The sequence below is a fragment of the Oryctolagus cuniculus genome, chromosome 1 (genome assembly GCF_051225735.1).
Source record: "Oryctolagus cuniculus isolate XC-2025 breed Fujian yellow rabbit chromosome 1, ASM5122573v1, whole genome shotgun sequence".
Taxonomy (NCBI): Eukaryota; Metazoa; Chordata; class Mammalia; order Lagomorpha; family Leporidae; genus Oryctolagus; species Oryctolagus cuniculus.
This window is the reverse complement of record NC_142867.1, coordinates 172,767,595-172,779,965: the sequence shown is the minus strand read 5'-3', so window position 1 is coordinate 172,779,965 and position 12,371 is coordinate 172,767,595. Positions and strand designations below refer to the sequence as shown.

At 38.8% G+C, this 12,371-nt stretch overlaps 1 protein-coding gene and 1 non-coding gene across 2 annotated transcripts in view; one reads left to right on the top strand and one right to left on the bottom strand.

Moving 5' to 3' along the window:
• PTPRD (protein tyrosine phosphatase receptor type D) overlaps positions 1-12,371 on the top strand; it is a 1,783,257-nt gene that overhangs the window by 187,270 nt on the left and 1,583,616 nt on the right. The gene's annotated exons all lie outside the window — the stretch shown is intronic.
• On the bottom strand, positions 3,229-3,335 carry LOC127484971 (U6 spliceosomal RNA). The gene has a single exon (XR_007912175.3). It is a non-coding gene; the product is annotated as a U6 spliceosomal RNA (small nuclear RNA).

Sequence of the window (12,371 nt, the reverse complement as noted above, 5' to 3'; positions counted from 1 at the left end):
CACCTGTAATTCTCTAATTTTATGGCATTTTATGCTTTCTCTAGCCTGCTACTCCAAGTTTCTGGCATAAACCATTTAAAATGCATTTTAACATCTTTAGATATATTAATACTAGTTTTGTGTATTGATCAAAACTACTGCAATGAAATATCTGAGGACACTAACTTAGATAAGAAGCTTATTTAGCTTTCTATTTTGGAGGTTTTTGAGCATTCAGGGACAATGTACCATATCCATTCTATCCCAATGAGAGCATCATGATCAATGGCAGATGGTGATGGTTGAAGTGCATGTTACAGCAAGTAGTTACATTTCAATCCAGGAACAAAGAGGGGAGGGAAGTGGAGAGAGAATGAACGAACACTGGATCTCATAATTCCCTTTGGAGATATTCACTCAATGATCTAAGGCTCTCCTAGGGGACCCCACCTCTTAAATGTTCTACCACCTCCCAATAGCCCTATCATGGAGACAGGCCTTTACTATGTGGATTTTTGAAAGACACTGAGGTTAATATTTAAACCATTGCAGATAATGCTTCCTTTATTTACTTTGATAGACTTGCTTTCTGTAGGTTATTTGAAATTAATATTGAAAGATGCAGTAATAGTTGCAATAGGATTTGCATGCTTTAAACTCAGAACCAATTACAGAAGGACATCCTTTGACAAAAGGAGAATCCTCTTGGAGTTAAGATATAGTATATCTTCATTCTTTGTTTGAAGATACTTTTATCTTCCTTAGCTCACTTTTACTTGATGCAGCATAGAGGAAAGTTGGCTTAAAGTTGGTAGCTTTATTTTATAAGGAAGGACGTAGGTGTATAAAAGAATTTCCCTTCTATGAATGTATTCTCAATATTCACCATAAAAAATCTCTTTATATTTGCCACTAAAAGGACCTCTAAAATTCAAAGTTGTTAGATAATAGAAGTGCTTAATATTTACTCCTGATAGAAGATGACTTTTAAATAAGTATCTAATTTTTTATTCCTTCTCAAATGGAAAAAAAATCAGTCAAGTGGCTCTTTCATTTATAATGCCTTTCTTATTTAAATGGATTCTGAACTCTTAGTATAGAATCAAGAGATTAATGCTTGAGCAGTTGTCAGAAAGCTCTACTAATCATTTATCTCCTTGTATTAAAGATGTAAATGCTTGTGTTGCATATTTTTTAAACTTTCATTAGATTTTGAGTGACTATTGTTTTACAAGCTTTAAATTGCTTGGCATACTTGTTGCTATGAGGCAGAGAGCTCATTTCTTGAGGCTTAAACAGTGAATGTGAATATTAAAATATATCCATGGCACAACAATACAAAAGTTGCACTTAGTAAATTCACATTTATTAAATAAAAATTATTAAAAAATATATCCATGGCCTATTCAATGTTAAATAGGCAGACTATAATTATACACCTAATGTTAATGAAGTGGAACTCTGTTGCAATACATTTATTGAGTACAATGATGAGCTGCAAAGATAAAGCAAGTTTTTTTGTCAGAAACTTATAGTACATAGAGAATACTTTTTATTTTTTATTTATGTTTTAACTCATCCACCCAGCCTCATACTGTTGGGGGAAAACTAGTGCGATGAGTGCAAGTTCAAGTACTGGTGTCTGACAATTTACAGGACTGAATACAACAGTGAGAGTAGAAATGAAGTTTCATTTAACTAAGAAGCTCCAAACAGTAGGATCAGAGGGGCTGGTAGAGAAAGACCAAGCCACTGAGGTGTCGCAATCTAGAGACATTTGTATGTGTTTATCACATTATCTCCAAGGAACAAATATAGTGGTTATACATAAGCTACTGTGAATGCTGGAGACAGTTTCAGTGGAGCCCTTTCTGACTTGTTTTTTATTGAGCCCTAGATCTTGTCCTGGAAACCTAGAACTTGTCATCCTGGATTAGAATTTGTTAAGGGCTTTCATCTGATTTGTTTAGTGTGTATGTGCTTGAAAGGAGCTGCAAGATAGATCCAGTCTGGCCTGCCCCTATTCCCAGGAACCCTCAATACCATCCGTTCTTTATAGATCCATACTTTTTTTTTTCTTTTTCTTTCTTTTTTTTTTTTTAGATAGGCAGAGTTAGACAGTGAGAGAGAGAGAGAGAAAGGTCTTCCTTTTTCCATTGGTTCACCCCCCAAAGTGGCCGCTACAGCTGGCACATTGCGGCCGGCGTGCTGCGCTGATCCCAAGCCAGGAGCCAGGTGCTTCCTCCTGGTCTCCCATGCAGGTGCAGGACCCAAGCTCTTGGGCCATCCTCCACTGCCTTTCCAGGCCACAGCAGAGAGCTAGACTGGAAGAGGAGCAACTGGGACAGAATCCGGTGCCCCAACCGGGTCCAGAACCCAGGGTGCCGGTGCCGCAGGTGGAGGATGAGCCTAGTTAGCCGTGGCGCCGGCCTATAGATCCATACTTGATAGTTACAAATGTTTGGAAGGAGTTTTGAAAATCATTTAATCAACTGAGATGTTCTGATATTGCCATTTGTCTTGAAGAAATTCTCCACTAGAGATCACTCTAGTCACTGTTTTCTGAAAATGAGTTGGAGAAGCATTAAAGATAAGTGAATTTGTTTAATGTAAACTGGAGGTTATCTCAAAAATTTTATAACACAAATGAATACAAAGATAATCCAAAGGAACATAGTATGCAGGATTTCCTGAATGTGTTCTACTTATGGACATTTTAATTTGCTTATTTTGACAGAAATCTTCTCTGGACTTGAATATCCTTTTCTTGATGTGTATGCTTTAGAAACTTCAAGTGGCTGATCTTCCTTTAGGAACTATTGAGAAAGGATATTTGCGACTCTAAGGGGTTTGTAGGAAAGTTTGTACTCCAAGGTACTTTTAATCCTTGTGCTTTCTTTCTGTATTTCTTGGCCTTTTTTTTTTTTTTAATCTCCATGAAAAGTTAAAAATGAAAGCCCTCAACCCAAACAATCTGTATCTCAACTCCCTTTATTTTCTTTGTTTTTCCCTTGAAAGGCTCAAACTCTCCTTGTTTTTAACCCTTTTATAATGATCACTGAGGCATCAATCTCTTAGCCAAGAACTTTCATATATTCTACAGCTTGTTTTCTGAAGACTGGCCTTCTAAGGCCTGCCTCCCCCATTTAGATACGTGGCTTTACCTTGGTTCCCATTGGTGTTGATGTAATATTGAACTGACAATAATTATATGACTCCTCCTATGAAACAGTGCAATATCTTTTTTTTTTTAATATGGAACACTTCACGAATTTGCGTGTCATCCTTGTGCAGGGGCCATGCTAATCTTCTCTGTGTCGTTCCAATTTTAGTGTATGTGCTGCTGAAGCAAGCACGCAATATTCTTTCAAAACTTCTTGAAGTCCTTTGGTACTGTCCTTTCAGTGTTTTCTACTGTTCTGTCTTTAAATGATGCTATACCTGTTGAATGACCAGTTCTATAGCCAGCACTTTGAAATTCTAAGGTTCACTTCCACTTATTCATTTGAAGAGCAATTTTCTATAATGTGTATTTATATATTGAAATTTTAACTTTTTTTTAACTTTTATTTAATGAATATAAATTTCCAAAGTACGATTTATGGATTACAATGGCTTCCCCCCCATACCGTCCCTCCCACCCACAACCCTCCCCTTTCCCACTCCCTCTCCCCTTCCATTCACATCAAGATGTTGGATCACTCTCCCCTTTATTTATTCTATCAGTTAGTGTTAGCAGGTACTAGACTTGTTTATGTGCTCCCTTTGACTCTTAGTCCTTTCATTATGATCAATTGTGAACTGAAATTGATCACTTGGAATAGTGAGATGGCATTGGTACATGCCACCTTGATGGGATTGAATTGGAGTCCCCTGGTATGTTTCTAACTCTACCATTTGGGGCAAGTCAGCTTGAGCATGTCCCAAATTATACATCTCTTCCCTCTCTTATTCCCACTCTTATGTTTAACAGGGATCACATTTCAGTTAATTTTCAACACTTAAGAATAACTGTGTATTAATTACAGAATTAAACCAGTCATATTAAGTAGAACAGACAAAAAAACTACTAAGAGGGATAATGTATTAAGGTGTTCATTAACAGTCAGGGCTATGCTGATCAAGTCACCATTTCCCATAGTGTCCATTTCACTTCAACAGGTTTCCTTTTTGGTGTTCAGTCAGTTGTCACCGATCAGGGAGAACATATGGTATTTGTCCCTTTGGGACTGGCTTATTTCACTCAGCATGATGTGTTCCAGATTCCTCCATGTTGTTGCAAATGACTGGATTTCATTGTTTCTTACTGCGGTATAGTATTCTAAAGAGTACATATCCCATAATTTCTTTATCCAGTCTACCGTTGATGGGCATTTAGGTTGGTTCCAGGTCTTAGCTATTGTGAATTGAGCTGCAATAAACATTAGGGTGCAGACCACTTTTTTGTTTGCCAATTTAAATTCCTTTGGGTAAATTCCAAGGAGTGGGATGGCTGGGTCGAACGGTAGGGTTATCTTCAGGTTTCTGAGGAATCTCCAGACTGACTTCCATAGTGGCTTGACCAGTTTGCATTCCCACCAACAGTGGGTTAGTGTCCCTTTTTCCTCACATCCTCGCCAGCATCTGTTGTTGGTAGATTTCTGTATGTGAGCCATTCTAACCGGGGTGAGGTGAAACCTCATTGTGGTTTTGATTTGCATTTCCCTGATTGCTAGTGACCTTGAACATTTTTTCATGTGCCTGTTGGCCATTTGGATTTCCTCTTTTGAAAAATGTCTATTGAGGTCCTTGGCCCATCTCTTAAGTGGGTTGTTGGTTTTGTTTTTGTGGAATTTCTTGATCTCTTTGTAGATTCTGGTTATTAACCCTTTATCTGTTGCATAGTTTGCAAATATTTTTTCCCATTCTGTCGGTTGTCTCTTCACTCTCCTGACTGTTTCTTTTGCAGTACAGAAACTTCTCAATTTGAGGCAATCCCAATAGTTGATTTTGGCTTTGACTGCCTGTGCCTCCCGGGTCTTTTCCAGAAATTCTTTGCCTGTGCCAATATCTTGAAGGGTTTCTCCAATGTTCTCTAGTAACTTGATGGTGTCAGGTCGTAGATTTAGGTCTTTAATCCATGTTGAGTGGATTTTTGTGTAAGGTGTAAGGTAGGGGTCTTGCTTCATGCTTCTGCACGTGGAAATCCAATTTTCCCAGCACCATTTATTGAATAGACTGTCCTTGCTCCAGGAATTAGTTTTAGATCCTTGATCAAATATAAGTTGGCTGTAGATGTTTGGGTTGATTTCTGGTGTTTCAATTCTGTTCCATTGGTCTATCCATCTGTTTCTGTACCAGTACCATGCTGTTTTGATAACAACTGCCCTGTAGTATGTCCTGAAATCTGGTATTGTGATGCCTCCGGCTTTGTTTTTGTTGTACAAGATTGCTTTAGCTATTCGAGGTCTCTTGTGCCTCCATATGAATTTCAGCACCATTTTTTCCATATCTGAGAAGAAGGTCTTCGGTATCTTGATTGGTATTGCATTGAATCTATAAATTGCTTTTGGGAGAATGGACATTTTGATGATGTTGATTCTTTCAATCCATGAGCATGGAAGATTTTTCCATTTCTTGGTATCCTCTTCTATTTCTTTCTTTAAGGTTTTGTAATTTTCATCGTAGAGATCTTTAACATCCTTGGTTAAGTTTATTCCAAGGTATTTGATTGTTTTGTAGCTATTGTGAATGGGATTGATCTTAGAAGTTCTTCCTCAGCCATGGCATTCCCTGTGTATACAAAGGCTGTTGATTTTTGTGCATTGATTTTATACCCTGCTACTTTGCAGGGTACAAACTCTTCTATGAGTTCCAATAGTCTCTTAGTAGAGTTCTTTGGGTCCCCTAAATAAAGAATCATGTCATCTGCAAAGAGGGATAGTTTGAGTTCTTCCTTCCCAATTTGTATCCCTTTAATTTCTTTTTCTTGCCTAATAGCTCTGGCTAGAACTTCCAGAACTATATTGAATAGCAGTGGTGAGAGTGGACATCCCTGTCTGGTACCAGATCTCAGTGGAAATGCTTCCAACTTTTCCCCATTCAATAGGGTGCTGGCTGTGGGTTTTTCATAGATTGCTTTGATTGTATTGAGGAATGTTCCTTCCAAACCCAGTTTGCTTAGAGTTTTCATCATGAACGGGTGTTGTATTTTATCAAATGCTTTCTCGGCATCTATTGAGATAATCATATGGTTTTTCTTCTGCAGTCTGTTAATGTGGTGTATCACATTGATTGTCTTGTGCACATTAAACCATCCCTGCATACCAGGGATAAATCCCACTTGGTCTGGGTGGATGATCTTTCTGATGTGTTGTTGCATTCTATTGGCAAGAATTTTATTGAGGATTTTTGCATCTATGTTCATCAGGGATATTGGTCTGTAATTCTCTTTCAGTGCTGCATCTTTTTCTGGCTTAGGAATTAAGGTGATGCTGGCTTCATAGAAAGAATTTGGGAGGATTCCCTCTTCTTCGATTGTTCTGAATAGTTTGAGAAGAATTGGAGTTAGTTCTTCTTTAAATATCTGGTAGAATTCAGCAGTGAATCCATCTGGTCCTGGGCTTTTCTTTGTTGGGAGGGCCTTTATTACTGTTTCAATTTCTGTTTCAGTTATGGGTCTATTTAGGTTTTCGATGTCTTCATGGTTCAATTTTGGTAGATTGCATGTGTCCAGGAATCTATCCATTTCTGATAGGTTTTCCTGTTTGCTGGCATACAGGTCCTTGTAGTAATTTCTGATGATTCTTTTTATTTCTGTGGTGTCTGTTGTTACGTTTCCTTTTTCATCTCTGATTTTATTGATTTGGGTCTTTTCTCTTCTTTTTTTAGTTAGTTTTTGGCCAATGGTGTGTCAATTATGTTTATTTTTTCAAAAAACCAGCTCTTCGTTTGGCTGATTTTTTGTAATGCTTTTTTGGATTCAATCCTGTTGATTTCTTCTCTGATTTTAATTATTTCTCTTCTCCTACTAGATTTGGGTCTGGTTTGCTGTAGGTTTTCTAGATCCTTGAGGTGAATTGAAAGCTCATCTATTTGGTGCCTTTCCAATTTCTTGATGTAGGCACCTATTGATATAAACTTTCCTCTTAACACTGCTTTTGCTGCATCCCATAAGTTTTGGTATGCTGTGCTGTTATCCTCATTTACTTCCAGAAAGTTTTTGATTTCTCTTTTGATTTCTTCTATGACCCATTGTTCATTCAGGAGCATGTTGTTCAATCTCCATGTGTTTGCATATGCTCTAGGAATTCCTGAGTTGCTAATTTCCAACTTCATTCCTTTATGGTCTAAGAAGCTGCATGGTATGATTCTAATTCTTTTGAATTTGCTGAGACTTGCTTTATGGCCTAGTATGTGGTCAATCCTAGAGAAGGTTCCATGTACTGCTGAGAAGAATGTAAAATCTTTAGCTGTAGGATTGAAAGTTCTGTATATATCTGTTAGATCCATTTGGGCTATAGTGTCGTTTAAATCTACTGTCTCCTTGTTGATCTTCTGTCCTCTTGATCTGTCTATTTCTGAGAGTGGAGTATTGAAGTCCCCCAGTACTACTGTATTGGGGTCTAAGTCTCCCTTTAAGTCCGTTAACAAATCTTTTAGATAAACCGGTGCCCTGTAGTTGGGTGCATATACATTGATAATTGTTATATCTTCCTGTTGAATTGATCCCTTAATCATTATGTAGTGTCCCTCTTTGTCTCTCTTAACAGTTTTTGTGGTAAAGTTTATGTTGTCCGATATTAAGACGGCTATGCCCGCTCTTTTTTCATTTCTGTTGGCATGGTATATCTTTTTCCAGCCTTTCACTTTCAGTCTGTATGGATCTTTGTTGGAAAGATGTGTTTCTTGTAAGCAGCAAATAGATGGGTTTTGTTCCTTAACCCAATCAGCCAATCGGTGTCTTTTAACTGGACAGTTAAGGCCATTCACGTTCAATGTGACTAATGATAAGTGGTAACTTTGCCCTGCCATTTGCCAAAGATAAGTTCTAATATATGCTTTGAATTCCCTGTGATCTTTTGCTGTGAGGTTTCCTTCCTTGGTTTCCTTCCTTTACCTTCTTTCATATTGATGACCGTGTTTCTGTGTTTCTGTGTGTAACACATCTTTAAGCATCTTTTGCAGGGCTGGACGAGTGGCAACAAATTCTTTCAATTTCTGTTTGCTATGAAAAGTCTTTATTTCACCTTCATTCACAAATGATAGCTTTGCAGGATATAATATTCTGGGCTGGCAGTTTTTCTCTCTTAGTACCTGGGCTATATCTCGCCATTCCCTCCTAGCTTGTAGAGTTTCTGATGAGAAGTCAGCTGTGAGTCTGATTGGAGATCCTCTGAGAGTAATCTGACGTTTCTCTCTTGCACATTTTAGGATCTTTTCTTTATGTTTCACTGTGGAGAGTTTAATTACAACGTGTCGTGGTGAGGATCTCTTTTGGTTGTGTTTCTTAGGGGTTCTGTGAGCTTCCTGTACTAGGATTTCTCTGTCCTTCTCCAAACCTGGGAAATTTTCTGCTAATATCTCACTAAAAAGGCCTTCTAATCCTTTCTCCCTCTCCATGCCTTCAGGAACTCCTAGAACCCGAATGTTGGGTTTTTTAATAGTATCCTGAAGATTCCCAACAATATGTTTTAGATTTCTAATTTCCTCTTCTTTTCTTTGGTCTGACTGTATCCTTTCCTGTTCTCTGTCTTCTAAGTCCGATATTCTCTCTTCTGCTTCACCCATTCTGTTTGTAAGGCTCTCTATTGTGTTTTTCATTTGATCTATTGAATTCTTCACTTCAGTCACTATCACAGTTTCCTGTTGTACTAGTTGTTTCGTTTCATTTTGATTCCTCCTTAATATTTCATTTTCACGAGAGAGATTTTCTATCTTGTCCATTAAGGATTTCTGTAGTTCAAGAATTTGTTTTTGAGAACTTCTTAATGTTCTTATCAATTTTTTGAGATCTGCTTCTTGCATTTCTTCTATGTCATCATCTTCATAATCTTGAATTGGGGTGTCTTTTTCATTTGAGGGCGTCATGGTGACTTCCTTGTTTTTATTACCTCGGTTTTTGCGTTTGTTATTTGGCATATTGGAGATATTTGGTTTCTTCACTGTGGTGCTTTTTCTTGTTATACTATGACTCTAGATTAAGTGGACTATCTGTTTTTGATGGAGCCTTAGGGCTTGAGATGGGTGTGGCCTGAGAGCTCTGTTTGGTGTGCCAAAGGTGACACTCCCAGGTTAGGCGTGGTAAACCTCTCTCTCTCTCTCTCTGTTTTTCTTTTTTTGATTCAAAAGGGAAGTAATTCTGCACAGCTGAATGAAGCTGGAGGTAGTTAGCAGGCAAATGATATACCCACAGGAGCCAGAGATGGGAAGCTCTTTCCCAAGGACCACACAGGGAATCTGTTCTGCCCTCAGAGTGGGCTCAAATTCTCCTTCAGTCTCCCACTGGGTTGCCAAAGTTACGGAATTGTAGCGTCTCTGGAGAGTGCTCACGTGAATTCCGTGAGTTCTCTCCCCCACCGTCTCTTTTTTCACAGTCTCAGTTCAGTAGCACCACAAATTTACTAGGTCCTAATCTCCTGTTAATTCGCCCTGCCCAGAGTCAGGTTTTTCTGCTAGGCTCAGGGCCGGTGCAGACCTGAGGTCGCTCTGCTTATGACGTATGTCCAAGATGGCGCCTGCTCTTTGTTTTGCTCGCCCTTGAGAGGTGAGCGGAGAGAGAGAAACCCGTGTCCGTACCAGTCACCTTTTTTTTTTTTCTCTCTCTCTCTCTCTTCCAGTTAGCCTGGTGAACTTCCCCCCCCCCCCCCGGGGGTCGTTCCCTCTAGTCTCCTCTCTCCGCTTGCCTGCCGGTGTCTCGGGCTATTGAGGTTCGGCTCACCTCGCGTTCCAGCGCTGATGTGTTGAGTCTGCTGCTGGTGTCCCGAACTGTGGGCTCCCACGCTCTCCACGCAGGTCCGCTGTGAATCACGCGTTCCGGAAGAGTTTCTTCTGCTGTTTCCTCCCCTACTCTTCCTTGAACCTGCAGTATCTCCACTTTTGTTAAACTATCTCTCCCCAGACTATCAGTGTGCTCCCTTCCTATTCCGCCATCTTGCCTCCTCCCCTATATATTGAAATTTTAACTTTTTAATTCAACTCTAATACACATCCTGCAATCTAATTGGTGGTCATTTAACAGATTTTTTTCAGTCTGACTACAAGCACTTCTCTTGGCACTTCTCTTGGCTGCCTCCATTGCTTCTATTCCATGTGTTCACTGATTTAAATCAGTGATTTTTCACTGAAGTTTAGGTTCCTTCAGCACCTTTTTAACTGTTATCTCCACTTTTCAGGCTCTCATTTCTCCAATTTATTCTCACATAGCACTGTACCAGTAAAGTTCTCTTTTTAGACATCTGGCAAAGTTGGCTATTTAGGAGAGTAGGAAAGATTATGATCTCAAGGGTGAGATCGTGTTGAATCACTTACCGTGTATTTAAATCTAGAGACAATAGTTACCTTTTGAAAGCTTTGGTGTTTATTTGTAAAATGAAGATGATAGTAATTCTTCTGGTCTATTTTAAAGATCAGAATATATTTCACTTGTAAAATATTCAAGGAATAATGTTGTTTATTACCACTAAAACACACCCCCTCTTTAGTTTTAATTCTCATTTGTTTGGCTTATCATTTAACATCCTTCACTTACCTTTTTCTTTTTGGCTCTCACTATATCCTACTTGTCTTCTGTGCTGTAGATACATTGATATACTCATTGTTGCTACAGCAAGTGCTCCAAAGACATGAATTTCTAAGCCTACATATCCTTTTACCCTTTCTTCCTCCTTTACCAGGCAAAAGTAAGTATCCTTTCAGGACCAATCCCTATATCATGTCTTGGTAATATCCTCTCTGGTCAACCCAGGCATGCTTAATGGACCCCTAATGCATACTTCTCAGAGCACCACATGTATATACTCATCATATTTTTGAATAGATTTTTGTTGTTGTTGAGCTTCCCTAATGAACTCTGAACACCTTAAGGGCAGGAATTATGCTGGGCACTCACTTTTTCGCCTAGCATAGTGCTAGTATAGAACAAGAGATCAATACATATTGATTGTAAGAGATTAAATCTCAGTGTGTCTTGCCTCTTGATTATTCTCTGCCTTTTTAATGCTGTTATTTCTCAGGGTGCAGTAGGTTGGATTTCACAAATTATTTCCAATACTTTATCAATAACAGCCTGTCTTGTCCTCAAAAATTTTCTATTGATAATAGCTTTCATCTTAATATCTATTTCATTTTTCTGTCCATTTTCTTACAGTTAACTGATATCTGGGACTTAATGGAAACCAGTTATAGACAACTAACTAGGAGAAAGAGCATATGCAATATTACTTTATGTTGATAGCATGCCCAAGTTGAAATTGGAATTTTTTTTTTTAAAGATTTTATTTATTTATTTGATAGAATTATAGACAATGAGAGGGAGAGATAGAGGGAGTAGTTTTCCATTTGCTGGTTCACTCCCCAAATGGCAGCAATAGCCAGAGCTGGGCTGATTTGAAGCCAGGAGCTTCTTCTGGATCTCCCATATGGTTGCAGGGGCCCAAGCGCCTGGGCCATCTTCCACTGCTTTCTGAGGCCAGAGAGCTGGGTCAGAAGTGGAGCAGCCAGGACTAGAACCAGCACCCATATGGGATGCTGGCACCACAGGCAGAGGATTAACCCACTGTGCCACAGTGCCAGCCCAGGAACATTTTTAAACACTGAATCAAATTATTTTTTAACCTCTTGATTTAGATTGAACATAATAATAGGAGTGGATTTCTGAGTATAATAACTTATGCTTTTATTGATATGAAATGTTTCTGCTGTGGTTTAAATAGCATTTGTGCCTCCAAATTGCTGCAGGAAATTCCCCAAAATCTTATGTTAGTGATGTTTAGAGTGTGGAAAGTTCATCAACTGGGATGCTTAGAGGTGACCTCACGAAAGTGATTGGATTATGTTAGGTCATCAGAGTGCAGCCCCATGATTGAACTCTGCTGGCTTTGTAAGGAGGAGGAGAGAAATACACATGTGCACCTACACTGCTGTTATGCATTCCTTGAGGGCCTATGCTGGAGCCTGCCTTTTGCTATTTGGAACTTAAATCTCCAGAGCCGTGATTCAAAATAAACCCCCTTTCTTTATAAATAGCCACCCTTGGGTATTTCATTATGCTGATAAGCTTTCTCTACAGCATTAAGGAGACTTAGTGGATATATGTTGGCAATCATATATGTGCCCATCTATCAATTTATATTAATGTATACTTGTGTATTGGATTTTTAGTATATTTAGTTCAGCCTGCTTCCTGCTAATTA